At 26.4% G+C, this 17,447-nt stretch overlaps 1 long non-coding RNA gene across 1 annotated transcript; it reads right to left on the reverse strand.

The window, feature by feature from the left end:
• Positions 1 to 7,969: 7,969 nt before the first annotated feature.
• Positions 7,970 to 9,017, reverse strand: LOC124816743 (uncharacterized). The gene is made up of 2 exons (XR_010641400.1): positions 8,897 to 9,017; positions 7,970 to 8,633 (listed from the first exon to the last, which is right to left on the reverse strand). It is a non-coding gene; the product is annotated as an uncharacterized LOC124816743 (long non-coding RNA).
• Between the last annotated feature and the right edge of the window lie 8,430 nt (positions 9,018 to 17,447).

A 17,447-nucleotide genomic window follows, 5' to 3' on the forward strand; every position in this document is an offset into this window, starting at 1 on the left:
TAATGTCAAAACGTATTTATAATAATTGAAAAATTAAGATATGGAAGAGACTTGAACTAAATTAAGATAAGTACTATAACTTAATGAAAGATAATCTTTGTTTATTTTTGCGTACTCAGAGTCAACATCAACGGCCTAGGCCAGGGCTTTCAGCAAAGAATTTGTTTACGGATTAATTACTAAATACAAATCCATATTAGATAACAAGTTTACTGCTAACCAAATATATATGACTAAACAGGATTGTCAATTGCCCATAAACCAATGAAAATAGTAGCTCAGAAAGGTAAACATCAAATTGGAGCACTTACAAGTGTTAAAAGAGGTTTAATCACCACAGGTGTATGCTGTATGAATGCTGCAGGTGAAATCATACCTCCTATATACCATAGGAGGTATGGTTTCACCTATTTAAAAGCAAGCGGATGAACGGTTGCTTGAAAAAAGGATCATCACCGGGTACTGTTTTTGGATGCTCTAAAAACAGATGAATAACATCATAACCTTTTTTTCAATAGTTGGTTCACAAATTTGGATAAAAATAATAATAAACAAATGCTCCTTCTTTTGGATGGTTATATTACCTATACAAAAACGTTGAAAGTATATGCCCAGCGTGCGACTACGGCATTATAAATATAAACTACCACACTACTGCAATTTCTTTTTATCTATTATATAAAGATAGATAAAAAGAAATTGCAGTTAAGAAGTGGTACTATAAATTCATTAAAGATAACCCTTGTTTATTTTTGCGTACTCCAGAGGCAACATTAATCACCAGGGCCACAATGTTGTTCCTTCCTATTACACAATTCACCGTCCCCAAACTTTAGACAGATCTATTTTCAAATCTTTAATCTTTTTGATTAAAAAAACATCTTTTAAAGTTTAGTAGATTGTGTGCTAACTCACGAAATGTTACCATAATTAATGTGGCTATGAATTAGACTAAAGTATATTAACTTAAGACTTTGAATATTTATGAATGGGCTAATTCTGTACATTATGCCAATTATTTTGTTTATTTTTAATTCGATGCATTTTATGTGAGGAAACCAAGATAAGTTTTTATCGACAAAAACTCAAAGGTATTTTGAAAAGTCTTGCTTTTTAGTTTGTTTATCATTATAAAGTGAGCTGGTAATTTAAGTGGCAGATTTTCTTCTTGTGTTTTTTTGTAAAATAATTTATATTGAGTTTTATCTGTGTTAGCTCCATTTATTAAACCATTTATTTACTTTCATCAATTCAATATTCATATCTCCATATTTTGTATGAAAAGAATTAAGTCTTTGGTATAATTATTTACAGTATTTTACACGAAAGAAAATTAATGACATTAATATTAAAGTGTAACCCTAAAAAAATATAATCTTGTTAATAATTTATACTTTATTTTAACTGTCAAAAAAAAGTGAAAAAAAAACATTAAAAAATTAAACGAAAAATAAAATCAACTAAAAAGAAAAATAAATAAATGTTTTAAAAGAAGAAAAGAAAAAGAAATATCTATGAAAGAAAATAAGTAAAGAAGTTTTGAAAATAGAAGTTAAAAAAAAAAAAAAAATGATGATTGAAATAATTAAAAAGAATGGAAAAGAAAGAAAGAAAAACTATTTATACATTGAAAAAAGATCGGCAAATCAAGATTTTTTTATTTTTTCATATATTTCTTTAGTTTTATTTCATATATTTAGTTTTTTTTTCATATATTTCTTAGGATTCTTTATTTACGATTTATTTTTTAGTTAAGGTCTTGTAGTAATGATTTTTCTTTAGTTTTTTCGCGTATGAAATTTTACTTTTAACTTTTTGTTGGTTATTTATTGTTTTATTTTTTAGTTATTAATTATTTTTAAACAGTGATATATAATTTTTTATTCAATTATATATTATTTGTTTTTATTTTCATTTTAGTCTGTATTATATGTTTTATTTTACCGTGTATTATTATTTTTTTCTTTATTTATTATTGCTTTTTATTTTTAATATTACGTTGTTGCTTTTTTGTTCTTGTGCCAAAAGTTCTTAACATAATTTTTTGTTTTGTTTGTAATGTTTGTTGTAACTTTTGTTTTGTTTTGATTTTCTGAATATTTTTCTGTTTATATTTTATTTATATATTTAGTCATATTATTTGCAATATATATTGGTTATTATATTATAAGAACCAGGGCCGTATTTAAGGGGTGGTTTGGAGGGGCAATAGCCCCCCCCCCTGGAATATGTCAAGGGGGCGCCAAAATTTTTACGGAGACTATAAAAGGTTTTCGGAAAAATTATAAATTGTATTGATATTAAAATATAATATTATAATACAAAATACTAAATATTAGGTAATTGACAATTGTACAATATTGTAAATTGTTATTTGTTTCCCAATCTGCGGAATATTATTTCGGCCTCCGTAATAGATGAGTATAGCGGCGACCGCGGTCACGGTAAAATATATTATACTTATGTAGTTATAATTAATATATTTAGGTTAGCGAAAGATACTATGACTCAAAATGAGGTTTTGATTTTAAAAAAAAACGAAGACCAGATATATTACTGATTTGAGGAGAAGTGTAGGAGAGTACTGGTACATCGATTGATCTATACCTGCCCCAACCCAAACCCTAAGTCGATGTAGCAGCATTCCCTTGCATGTTATCCATAAATTAGCCAATCTAGAAGCACTCTCTTACATTTCTCACCAAATCAGTAATATATCTGGTCTTCGTTTTTAGAAAAATCAAAACCTCATTTTGAGTCATAGTATCTTTCGCTAACCTTATTGATATGTAATGAATCAAAAAAAAAACTTAGCGGAGCTGCAAACAAAAAAAGAAAAATGCAAATTGAAAATAATATTTCAAAACTTCCAAAAATATTTGATTTTTTTTCAAAACAAGAAATAAAAGTTAAGTGTTTTTAGCAACTGTCGGTTATTAGTTTTATGTTTTATAATCTAGCTCTCTAGTTACATTTAATACATTTTTAAAATAATTAATATTAATTTAGTTAAAATTACATTAATACAATAACTTCATTATACACTTTGTTGGTTTAAAAAAAAATTAAGAAAATGAAGAATCACCAAGTGAAATTGAGTCTGTTGTATTGTCTAAGAAAATAAGTAGTCAAGTATCACACAACAACACTAGAAATATTAATGATTTACATAAAGCAGGTTCCAGTGATGTTCCATTGTAAGTAATTTCATATGTTTTAAAATATTCCTTTATAATAATAAGTTACATATTTATAAATAATGTTGGCATTTTATAATTGCTGACTGGAACCAACCTTGTATGAAAAATAAATTAAAATTCCAGTATTTTCAATTGTGCCTAATTGTTTTAAAAACTAGCCTGAGATCTATTAAAAGAATATGTTTTAGTATTTTATTAATTTAAATTTTTATTGTCGTTTTAGAAGTAACAATGAAGAAAATGAAGAGGCACTTAGTGAAATTGAGTCTGTTATATTGTCCAAAACAAGTAGTCAAGTATCACTCAATAAGACTGGAAATATTAATCTGGATATCGATGTTTTACATAAACCAGACTCCAGTGATATTCCAGGGTGAGTAATTTCACAATATTTTAAAATATTTCTTTATAATATATACAATTTGTATAAAAATGTTAGTTATTTATCTTTGTTGACTTGTGTAAATCTCCTATGTAAAATTAGTAAAATTTAAAATTAAACCTAACCAATAAATGTTGTTTAAAAAAAAAAAATATCAATTAAATAGATTATTAGAGAATAAATTACTTAAATTTGTTAACATATAGCCATATAGGTATAGCAAATAGTGATTATTATTAATTAGTGTTTTTTTTTAATTTGTGGTAATTTTAGTTCTGATCCAGGATTGTGGTATTTAGACGAGAAAACAAAAGATTATATTTGTAGAAATGGATTCAGCCAAAATATAAATGCAGATTTTACACATTCCAAAAAAGAGTATCTCATTGTACATAAATCCGGAGGTAATCAGACTTTTAATAGGTACTTAAATAAAGATTGGTTTAAAACTGTATTAGTCAATGGAGAGACATGCCAACGAGATTATTTATCCTACTAAGAAACAAATGGATCAGTGTATTGTATCCCTTGTTATTTGTTTGAAAACCAGACTGTTTTTTCTAAAAAAGGATTATCAAATTGGAAATATCCAGAAAAATTGATAAAACATGAAAACTCAGAAGGACATAAAATTTGTGTATACAAAATGAAACAACGGGCAACTGATTTAGGCCGAATAGACATTACAATTACTTGTCAATAAAAGTAGAGACAAATTATTGGATTAATGTGCTAACTCGAGTATGTTCTGTAGTGAAGTCATTAGCTAGTCATGGATTACCATTTAGAGGAACTGAAGAAAAGTATGGATCTTCTGTTGCTAATAGTGATAATTTTATTATGGCAATGGAATTAGTTGCAGAATATGATCCTTTTTTGTGTCAGTATATAAGTAAATATGGGAATCCTGGTAAAGGAAATACATCATATTTATCTTTTTATACTTATGAGCAGTTCATAAGTATGTCAGAAAAAGTCCTAGAAACAATTATTAAAGAAGTCAAAGCGGCAACATACTTTTCAATTAGTATTGATTCAACCCCAGATATAACTCACATTGACCAACTTTCTTTTATATTATAAGGTATGTATTACCAAATGGAGAACCAGTGGAACGTTTTATTGGGTTCATTGATGATGCTGGGCATAAGGCTGAGTCGTTAACTGACGCTATATTTTCTATATTGAAGAAATATGACTTAAATGTTTATTTTCTTAGGGGGCAGTCTTATGATAATGCCAAAAATATGTCTGGCATATATTCCGGTGTCCAAGCAAGAATTAAAGATGTTATTTCCTTAGCTGATTTTGTTCCCTGTTCCGCTCATTCGCTAAATCTCATTGGAATGTGTGCTACTAGTTGTTGCAAAGAAGCAAACAATTTTTTTTCATTTATCCAAAACCTATATGTTTATTTCTCATCTTCAACTTATCGCTGGAGCTTATTAAAAAAATACAATAATTCCACTCTTAAGAGTTTATCAGATACTCGTTGGTCTGCTCGAGATGATGCTTGCCATAGTTTGAATACAAATTGGGCTGGCGTGAAAAAAGCATTATTAGATTTGAAACATGATCAACTACAAAAACCACTTACAAGATCAGAAGCTGAGGGACTACTTCGACAACTTGATAGACTAGAAACATCATTTATGACCGAGTTTTGGAATGATGTACTTCATACATTTAATAAAACTAGTAAACTATTACAGTCTGTTTAAATAGATTTGAGTACTGTAGTAGAGTTATATAATTCATTAGTTGCTTATGTTAAATCTGTACAAGAAATGTTCCAAACCTATGAAGACGCAGCAAAAGAAAAATTTATAGATTGTAATAAAATTCCGGAATTTGAAAATAAACAAAGAAAACGAAAAAAACATTTTGATGAATCCAATGATCCTGGTCATACATTTGATAGCCAAAACAGTTTTAAAATTAATACATTTTATGTCATATGTGACAATTTAACAGTCGAACTCAACAAAAGAAAATCTGCTTAAGACAGTATAATATCTAAATACAGCTTTATTTTAAAAATATATGAACTAGACCCTTCAAAAATACGCGAAGATGCAAAAAAATTGAAAACTATCTACAAACAAGATCTAGATGAATCCTTTGAAAATGAATGTGTTCATTTTCAAAGTGTATTAAAATTAACCACCAACCCTCCTATAACCCTATTAGATATGAGTAAATTTATAAAAGAAAAATAATTAGTTACAATTTTTCCTTATGTTGTTTTTAACTTTAAGAATGTTCCTTTGTATTTTGGCCTCCAACTGTTCAATAGAAATGTCTTTTTCTACACTCCGTAGAATAAAAAATTATTTAAGGTCATCTATGTCTTCAGAAAGACTTAATAGTCTTGCAGTTCTTAACATAGAAGCTACTCTTACAAAGAGCTTAAATTACTCAGATGTGATAAAAATATTTGCGGCAAAACAAGGAAGAAAAAAAAAACGAAGTAATTATTTTATATATTATAATTTATTTAATAATATGTTATATATTTTATGTTTATTTTATATTTTATTAGTATATTACCTATATTATTCTGTTATTTTTTACCTAGCAAGAAAAAAAAACTGAAGTAATTATTTTATATATTATAATGTATTTAAAAATATGTTATATATTTTATGTTTATTTTATATTTTATTAGTATATTACCTATATTATTCTGTTATTTTTTACATTTTTAAATATATTAATAATATTTACCAGGCCACTGCATTAGCTTTTTTTATTTTTATTTTATTTAAATACTAAATACAGACACCACAAATTAGTATTAGTAGTATTACTTACCAACTAGTTTTAAATTTACTTATGCCAAAATCTTAAATACGGCGCCAAAATCTTAAATACGGCCCTGATAAAAACTATGATTAATATATTTACTAAACCTTTAAAAAATTTTTTAGTAATAGTCGTTTTATGTCATTGTTAGTTGTTACGTTTTGTTAGTTTATTACTGTTTGTAACTGTTTATTTCTGCTTGTAACTTTGTATGTATAAGCGATTGTTGTATGGAAAGTTATACCGATTTATTTAAATTATTATAATTACTATATTATTATTATTACTATTATTAAAATAACATGTTATAATTTTTATTATTTATAATTATTATTTTTTATTTATTGTTATTATTTATTTTATTTTTCATTATTATCATTCTTTATTATAATTATTTATTATTATTGTTATTGCTATTATTGCTATTATTATTGTTATTATTGTTATTATTATTATTATTATACCATTATTATTTTAATCATTGTCATTAAGTGTTTACTTAATGCTAGTTGTTTATACTATTTGTAAACAACCTCGAAATGTATTACCAAATATTTCAAGAATATATTTATTGATTAACTGTCAAAGAAAAAATATATTCATAATTTTTTTTTTTAATTAAAGACTGTTATGGTTTTTTGAATTTAGTATATTCTTGCTTCTTAATTACAAACAATTTTAATTTGTTACCATATTTATTATTATTTTTTTTCATTTTTGATGACCTTTTTCATTTTTGATGACCCATCAAAAATCTATCAATTTTGATTATAAATTATTTGTTCATTATATTTGTTCGTTATATCTGTTCATTGCATTTGTTTATTATGTCTGTTCATTATATCTGTTCGTTATATCTTTTCATTATATTTCTGCTTTGACATAATTTTTAATCTTATCAATTTTACTTTTAAAAAACTTTTAAAGTTGAGAAATTCTTAGATTATTTAATTTTTTGCATTTTTTTCAAACTTCTTCACAAAATTTTGCTTTTTATTTTCATTCATATACGTGTGTGTGCAGATAAATAAGGGACTTGGTGATATAACAAAAGCGTCTTCTTTTTGTCCTCGCCGCCATTAAATTTTTAATTCACGAAACTTGTAAGTTAATATTTTTAACTTGTTAACGGCTTAATTAATTTGTTAAAACGGCTTGTTAACGGCTAAATAAATGAATAAATAAATAAAAATAAAGAAATAAAGCCGTTTTCATAATAAAATTTTTTATCATTAAAGGAATTTTTAGAGATTCTTAGCAACCTTATTGCAGACACAAATTGTTTGTCTGTGTGTAAAAGCGCTTTTAATGATGATGGAAACAAGTAAACTACTGTAATTAAGCTACGGCTTTCATTATGTGTATAAAGTACTATTATGAAATCTAATGGATTTTTTCGCTGAAATACGAATTGCGTTTAATAAGGATGTTTCTGGCTGCCGGCTACATTACTCATCGTCGTTTTTATATTGCGCATGAAATTAAATACTTTTTGATCCCAAAATCATGCTTCTAACTACTGCAAAATTTTCAAGTGAAGCATTCAAAGATAAAATTGAAAACCAATAACAATGCAAAAAAATTAAAAGTAATTACCAATGTATATTATTATAACACAATATATGATTTTATAAAACTACAATATTATTATAAAATAAAGATTTTAAAATGTAAAAACAATTATAAACATGATTTAACTTCTTTCTAACCCACCTCTTTCTCAATCTTTCTCTTTTAAAATTTAATTATTCTACCGCCTAATTTTCTCTATCCCCCTACAATTTTTTCAAAATTCAAAAATCTCAACATTAATCGTTTACAATATAAAAATTGTTCTTAATGATGTGAAAGTAAATGTAGCGGAGTGATTATTTATTATTTTATTCGCAACATATTGAAAAGTTTATAAATTCGCTTATACTGTTTAACATCTGTAAATACCCGTCGCAAAAACTAACTCCTATAATTGCTTTAAAAAGAGAAATATACGTTTGGCATTCCTCCGGAGAAGGTACTATTATTGTACTGCACGGAGGAGTGACACATGTGGAAAAACCTTGAGTAAAGCCAGAGCCAACATTGGAGCCAGAGTTAGTAGTTAAATTGGAAGAGCAATTTTCTTGAGCTAAAGAAAAGTAGCTTCTATAACATAATTGAGTAGGGCTATCGTTGTTATCTATTGTAACGCTTTTTGAACTTGATAAAATAATCACCAAAGATATTGCAACAAAGTTCCATCGGTGCATCTAATAATAATGAAAAATTTCTTTTAACAAATGCAACAATTAAAGATAATCTTTTAAGAACTCAAAAGGATTTAATGACAAGATGGATATTTCATTTTTAAAAATCGAAAATAATTTAAAATAGTTTTCAATATAATAAAGAATTATAACAGTAACTAAACGTTGACCTGGTCACTAAATGGTGACTTAGTCACTAAACGTGACCTTTTTATAACAATAAGTTCAACATGAAGTTATATTTTCATTAAATTTACAAACTTTACCTTTGTATTTAGTCTTAGATCAAGTTGTAAATATAAAAAAATATTCACTTGCATTTCAAATAATAATTTAAGTTTTCCGCAACAAAATGAGATTTGAATACCAATTAAAATTTGAATGACTATTAAATTTTTAAACGGAATAATTGAAATTATTCCGTTTTACAATATTTTTGCAACCAAAAACAGGATGTTTTTGCGTCTTATGTTACATAACATTAGCAACAAGATATTTGTTTCAAGGTACATACTTCCATTGATATATATATTTTACCTCCTGCAAATCTCAAAAATTGAAACTCAAAAACAGATAAAATATTGCGATCAAAACTAACTAAATTTGTATAACTGTAAGGTTAAGTATGCTGCTTCTTAAATAATGCAGGCGCAATAGGGTTGTTTTGGAATATGTATGTTTACTGTTATTAATACCCAGCAGGCACACAACGTTGTACTAACGTTGTATTTATGTTAAAATCGCGTTTTACGTTACTTAACGTAATCTTTTTACCGTAATATTTTTACGTTGAGGTAACGTTGACACAACGTTAAAAAAACACAGAAATATTAACCTAACATTCTAACATTCAGCTAATAAACGGAGAACGTAAAAAAACAAAGAAATATTAACGAAGTTCTGCTAACTATAATTAAATCTACCGTCATGTTTTCCTTTTTTTTTTTTCTTAAAGATGGCATATGAACTTGCATCAGAATCGACTAAAAATGAGTTTTTAAAAATAAGAATTTACCATGAGCCTTACAATATTTTAAAAACTTTATATAACATGCAGTTACTTAAAAAAATTTAACTTGATTTTTAAGTAACTGCATGTTAATTAATTACTATGTTTATATAAATATTATTAAAAATAACTAACACAATTTAAATGCTTAGACATAAATCAAAATCTTACTTAAAAAGTTTTTAAGTATGTCCGTTGCACAATGGTTTCTGAGACGCGATTTTTTGGCATAAATTAATAACTTCAATTTAAAGACAAAATAGCTAATAATTTTTATTTCTCAAAATTGGCAATATGTTCTAAATATTTCATAACTAAATTTTATATAATTAATATATAAATATATATAAAAATATATATATTGTTTATATATATATATATATATATATATATATATATATATATATATATATATATATATATATATATAAATATATTTAATATATAGATATAATTCATCTAATATCTATTGTAAAAAATATCATTAGATGAATTCATATTCAAAAACCAGTTAAATTTGACTATATTTCATTATCCAATGTAATTAAACTTAAATAGTTTATGGAAAGTCCTCGTCGGAAGTTGCATCGTCATAGTCGTTTTCGCTTTCACCCAGTGAAAAATAAAACCGCGTCCCACATGGGTTTCGCGTGGGTTCCGTGTGGGATTGATGGGATTTACGTGGGACGGATTTTCCCATGTGGTATCCGTATGGAAATTTGTCACCTTAAACCCATGTGGGTAATCCCACATGGGTTACATGTGGGAACCATTTGGTATTTACACACATGGGAAATCCCACGTGGGTTTCCTGAGGGATTTGCATTGGAATTAATTTGAAAGCTGGAAACTGAAAAAAAACTTTTTAAAAAAAACTAAAAAAAAATTTTTAAATCGACATTGCATTGCGTTACGTTTATATTGTGTGAAAATATTTTATATTAATATAGAGAATGGCAAGCAAGTATGTAAGAACCACGAATAATGTTTATCTTTCTTTATAGAAATGAGATTAAAATTTGTGCAAATAGACGTATTATTAGGATAATATAATAGTTATTTGAATATAGATCTTGAGTAAATTATTTGCAAACCATTAACTGATGCAAGTTGAAATGTTGTCAAAAACCAATCTTGCATGCATGGGACACTGCAGTGTCCCACAAAGAAATGCAGGTCAAAGAATTCCCAATTTTCTTTATTGAAAAAAGAAAAAAATAGGATGGAGATGGGTTTCTGTAACTTTTTTTATGCTCCAAAACTTTTAACTTTAGATATAATAAGGTCCTTAAGACTTAAGGGACTTACAAACTACATTGAGGAACAAAAACAGGATATTTACAGAAACTTTTCAATTTTTAATCTGGAGTACCACAGTGTAATTGGGAATAAAGTCTCTGGGTCCAGTATTCAAAGTAATATGATCTAAAGTAACATATAAATTAAATAAAATGCTTTAAAATGCATGCAGTTATACATATAACTCCTGATAGTTAATATATGTATAACTAGTTATACATAAAATTTATTATATAAACTTATTTTTTAAGGTTATGCTTAAACAAATTAGTACCAATTAATTCAAGTTCAAGATTTAGTTCAAGTTCTTATTTGTTCATTGTTTTTTCACTATTTTATATTTATTTGATCAAATTTGTTAACTAGTACTAATTCTTACTACAGTAAGAATATTTATCATTGTTGAACGTGATTTTATTAGTAACTTAATTTTACTTTCAACATATTTTGACAACACCCTTTACATTTTAAATGATGACAGCTTTACTTTTCTATTGATGTTAAATTTATTACGTTTCAATAACTCAGATTGAATTTTAACTGAATTATTGTAAGCTTTGTAAGGATTTGTTGTATATCAAATGGTGTTGTAAATAAAGTAAAAATAATATATATATATATATATATATATATATATATATATATATATATATATATATATATGTATATATATATTATATATATATATATATATATATATATATATATATATATATATAAATATAACATTAAAACAATAAAATTGATACAAAATTTCACTTTAAAATGAATACCATTAACATTGTGATGATAATAGCATTAGGAAACTAGTATTTATGTATTATTATTATAATATAAATAAATAGTTTTTTAATTCATTTTATAAAATAGAGACTGACAACTGATAATTAATGGAAATAAATACAAATTATAAAAATCATGTAAACTTCATTTATTATTTCTAAATACTATATTAATGTTAGTCTACAAAGTTAAAATCAATTTAGAGCATTGTTACTAGTTCTTTTGCGATTCGCAATACCACTTCTGTCTCTCAAATTTATAAAATAGGTGGTCAAAGCTTGCTCATTAGGCAGGTTCTCAGCATAACAATGCTTTTTTCTTACACTTTCTAAAGAGAAATATGGCAAATTGATTACTTATTTTACCTAAATCATAGGGTCATCTATGCATAATGATGTCAGATGATGACCCGTTTATTGAACACCTTCACCCTTTATCAAACTCAGTCAATTTTTTGCCATCTCCCATTGAAAATGATGTCAGTTTTTGTTATCATATTATGGTGGTATATCTGAATTGTTAATATAATATAAAAAATGCATACACCATCAATTTTTTTCTGGTTCAATTATACATTTATTCTCAACAGTACTAAAAGTAAAAAAAAAACATAAATTGTTCTTTCAGATAAGCAAGCTAATTTCTGAATTTAAATTGTTTTTCCTATGATCCTCTACAGTTTTAAGCAACAAAGCAAGAAGTTTTTAGACCGCATTGTTGGTGTAAATACCTCTAAAACCTGCTCATAGCTAGCATAAATTGTTTTACTTTTTTTTTAAATAAAATATTTTACTTTTTTTTTGAATTCAATTTTTTAATTGACATTATTTTGGTCTCAACATCCCCTCCCCATTGTCAATTATTGTTAAACTCGCACTGCCCCTCTATCTACTGGCATCATTAATGGATGATCCCATAGCCTCAATACTATATATATATATATATATATATATATATATATATATATATATATATATATATATATATATATATATATATATATATATATATATATTTATATATATATATATATATATATATATATATATATATATATATATATATATATATATATATATTATTTTTACTTTATTTACAACACCATTTGATATACAACAAACCCTTACAAAGCTTACAATAATTCAGTTAAAATTCAATCTGAGTTATTGAAACGTAATTAATTTAACATCAATAGAAAAGTAAAGCTGTCATCATTTAAAATGTAAAGGGTGTTGTCAAAATATGTTGAAAGTAAAATTAAGTTACTAATAAAATCACGTTCAACAATGATAAATATTCTTACTGTAGTAAGAATTAGTACTAGTTAACAAATTTGATCAAATAAATATAAAATAGTGAAAAAACAATGAACAAATAAGAACTTGAACTAAATCTTGAACTTGAATTAATTGGTACTAATTTGTTCAAGCATAACCTTGAAAAATAAGTTTATATAATATTTCATGTATAACTAGTTATACATATATTAACTATCAGGAGTTATATGTATAACTGCATGCATTTTAAAGCATTTTATTTAATTTATATGTTACTTTAGATCATATTACTTTGAATACTGGACCCAGAGACTTTATTCCCAATTACACTGTGGTACTCCAGATTAAAAATTGAAAAGTTTCTGTAAATATTCTGTTTTTGTTCCTCAATGTACTTCGTAAGTCCATTAAGTTTTATGAACCTTATTATATATAAAGTTAAAAGTTTTGGAACCTAAAAAAAGTTACAGAAACCTCCTTATCTCACCCCTATTTTAATACTTTTTTTTAATAAAAAAAATTTGACTCAAACCAGCATTTCTTTGTGGGACACTGCAGTGTCTCATGCATGCATGCTTGGTTTTTGACAACATTTGAACTTGCATCAGTCAATTGTTTGCAGATGATATACTCAAGAACTATATTCAAATATCATATAAACATGTTAGAGAATGTTCATATGATATTTGAACATCACAAATTTAATAATATTGTTTTGATATGTTATATAAATAATACCATAATAGATTATGATATGAAAATAATATAGGATATGAAGGCAATGATCAAAGAATAAATTTACTTATAGAAATTTAGATGTTTGTTTATTAGTTTCAGAATATTATAATTTGTGTGACCACGGCCTATAATAACAGGCCTTGAAATCGCGCAACAAAGTTGTTAAACTGAAGGCCAGTTCCTAACGCTTACATTTTCATTTTTTAACATTAGACGAAAGTTTGTGTTCACGCTTTTTTAATAAATCCTTAAAATTTGATTGGTTTATAAATTAGATAGTGCAACTTCAAGATGATAACGTTGTAAGGTTCAAGGTGTTACATTGTAAGGTAATAATATTGTCAAACTAACGATAAATTTTTTTAATAAGTAAAATGCCTTTAAAATGCTGTGTAACTCTTTGCAAGTCGAACTATCTCAACTACAACAAAAATATCAATTTATACAACTACAGTATTAATTACAACTACAACAAAAATATCAATACTCAACTACAACAAAAATATCAATTTATAAATTCCCGAAGAATCTAGAGGAGAGAAAAAGATGTAGTGAAGCTATTCCAAGAACTGGTGTTATTGTTACAGACAGTATGTCAACTTCATTGTCATGTCAACATACAGCAGTATGTCAACTTCATTGGCCAAATGAAGCACCTTTTAAAAGCAAATATGGGAAGCAACGACCTTTAAACCTACCATCTGTTTTTAAAAATATTCTGTCTAGTTGTTTAGCCACACCAGCAAGTAAAGTTAGAAAAACTGTAACTTCAAGCGGTTTTCGAAGCATTTTACCAGATGAGTTAAATGATTTTCTAAAAGAGGATGAACTTATATTTAATGATATTCAATCTTTGTTAAGTGATAATAACGATGTTATTGTTTTCCAGCTTAATAAAAAAAGTTTACACATACAATCAAAAATGTACAAACTTGGTGTTCCATTATTTATTTTAGTAATTTTCAATGATTATTCATTTGTAGCTAACCATAATGGCACAACTTGAAATATTTCATCTTTAGCTGTAAACAAATTAAAGTTAATAAAAACAAAATCAGCTTTATTTGAAGCAGTTAGATTTTTAAAAAATAAAGAAAGTTCGCTTTAGTCAAATATTCTATTCGAACACCTTAATGCTATGAGAAAAGTTAAATTTGGTGAAGTTTTATATACTTCAGATATTATATGTAGAGCATATGAATATTTTGCTATGCGACGAACTTGCATAGCAAATATGATTGAATATGATTGTTTGTGTATTGACTACAAGTTCCCAAGTATAAGTACTTTAACACGATTGACTTCAAAAATAAGCTCAATGGAGGACCTAAGTTTCATAAATAGTGTTTTTATGAATTTAAATCCATTGAAAAGAACTTCCATACTACTAATTGATGAGGTCTATGTCAAAGCTTCATTACTTTACCAAAGAGGTGCTATGTTTGGTCAAGCAGTAAACTACCCTGAAAAGTTAGCCAAAACAATTTTATCATTTATGATTTAATGTCTTTTTGGAGGTCCAGAATTTATATGTAGAGCTCAACCTGTTGCAAATCTTTCCTCTGAATTTCAGTTTGCTCAATGTCAACAAATTGTTGATACGATAAATAATATTGAAAATAGTAAGACACTGATAATAATTACTGATGGTAACCCTGTAAATCAAAGATTTTTTGGAATGTTTAAAACAGTTGATAGTAAACCATGGTTAACAACATCAGGTATATATTTATTGTATGATTATGTGCATCTCTTAAAATCTATACGAAACAATTGGTTGACAGAAAAGACTGACGAACTTCAATTTTTGAACAATAAAGAACTGGCTTTGGCTAAGTAGAGTGGTTTAGAAACTTTATATAAAACTGAGTGCAATAGTCTTTTTAAACTCTCTAAACTTACAGCTAAATCGGTTTATCCAAAACCAATAGAGAGACATTTTGTAAAGTTTTGTTTGTTTGTTTTTTGCGAAGAAACAGTAGCTGCATTAAGAACGCATCCAGAGATTGAAAATAAAGCATTTGAAGGTATTGCTGTATTTATTGAAAAAATAATTTTTTTTTGATATATATATATTTATTGTATGATTATGTGCATCTCTTAAAATCTATACGAAACAATTGGTTGACAGAAAAGACTGACGAACTTCAATTTTTGAACAATAAAGAACTGGCTTTGGCTAAGTAGAGTGGTTTAGAAACTTTATATAAAACTGAGTGCAATAGTCTTTTTAAACTCTCTAAACTTACAGCTAAATCGGTTTATCCAAAACCAATAGAGAGACATTTTGTAAAGTTTTGTTTGTTTGTTTTTTGCGAAGAAACAGTAGCTGCATTAAGAACGCATCCAGAGATTGAAAATAAAGCATTTGAAGGTATTGCTGTATTTATTGAAAAAATAATTTTTTTTTGATATATATATATTTATTGTATGATTATGTGCATCTCTTAAAATCTATACGAAACAATTGGTTGACAGAAAAGACTGACGAACTTCAATTTTTGAACAATAAAGAACTGGCTTTGGCTAAGTAGAGTGGTTTAGAAACTTTATATAAAACTGAGTGCAATAGTCTTTTTAAACTCTCTAAACTTACAGCTAAATCGGTTTATCCAAAACCAATAGAGAGACATTTTGTAAAGTTTTGTTTGTCTATTTTTTGCGAAGAAACAGTAGCTGCATTAAGAACGCATCCAGAGATTGAAAATAAAGCATTTGAAGGTATTGCTGTATTTATTGAAAAAATAAATTTTTTTTGTTGTTAATGCCAAAGCACCTGGTGCTGGCATTCGGTTTAGAAATGAATTATGCGGAGTTGGTGATCAACAGTTACAACTGCTACAAGATATTGCTGAACTGTCAAATTTTATGAAACCTACAGGTAAGCGTGTAAAACAGCTTACGCTAGATACCAGCAATGTAATAGCGCATTCATGTTATGGCTTTATTGATCTCGTAGAAACTTTGTTGAGTAATGGAGCAAAGTATGTCTTATTAGGTTGGTTTTCAACAGATCCACTTGAAAAAGCTTTTTCTAAGCTTCGACAGGGATCTGGAGGTACTTACTTTAGAAACGCTAAATCTGTAATTGAAAAATTTAATATTGAACATACTAAATTGATATTACAATTTGACATTCCTGTTGATGGTATCGATGGTCATACTTGTGACATATGTTTAAGAGATATTTCTACTGATGAAAAAGAACTTCTGGATAATATACATGATCTTGAAAGCTCAGTTAATAAATCTACATTAGTGGATATAGTTTACATAGCTGGCTATGTGCAAAAAAGCGAAATAAAAATTTATGATGATTCTACCAATTATTATTATAAATATGGAAGTTATCTGTATAGCCTAAACTGAGGCGGACCTGAAATTCCTTCTGATACTCTTGTCTAATGGTCAATATTTTGCTTTTTTTTCAAGGTGCTACTGACCCTTTATGCAGAACATTTTGTGTTACTCAGTTTCAGTTCATTGCTGCTAAATATAAATTTAAAATCACATAAAAACAATGCAGAGTATATTCTAATATTCTACTAAAGAATTACTCACTAATTACCACTCCCAAAATACTAAAGCTATCATAATTTATGTGAAAATTAGTTTTGTAATTTATTATTATATTTACTTGTTATGTTTTTTATTTTCTCATTAGCCTATATGTCTCTCAATATGTTTGGATTTGTAAATATTTACCCTGTT

This window comes from Hydra vulgaris, chromosome 10 (assembly GCF_038396675.1).
Source record: "Hydra vulgaris chromosome 10, alternate assembly HydraT2T_AEP".
NCBI lineage: Eukaryota > Metazoa > Cnidaria > Hydrozoa > Anthoathecata > Hydridae > Hydra > Hydra vulgaris.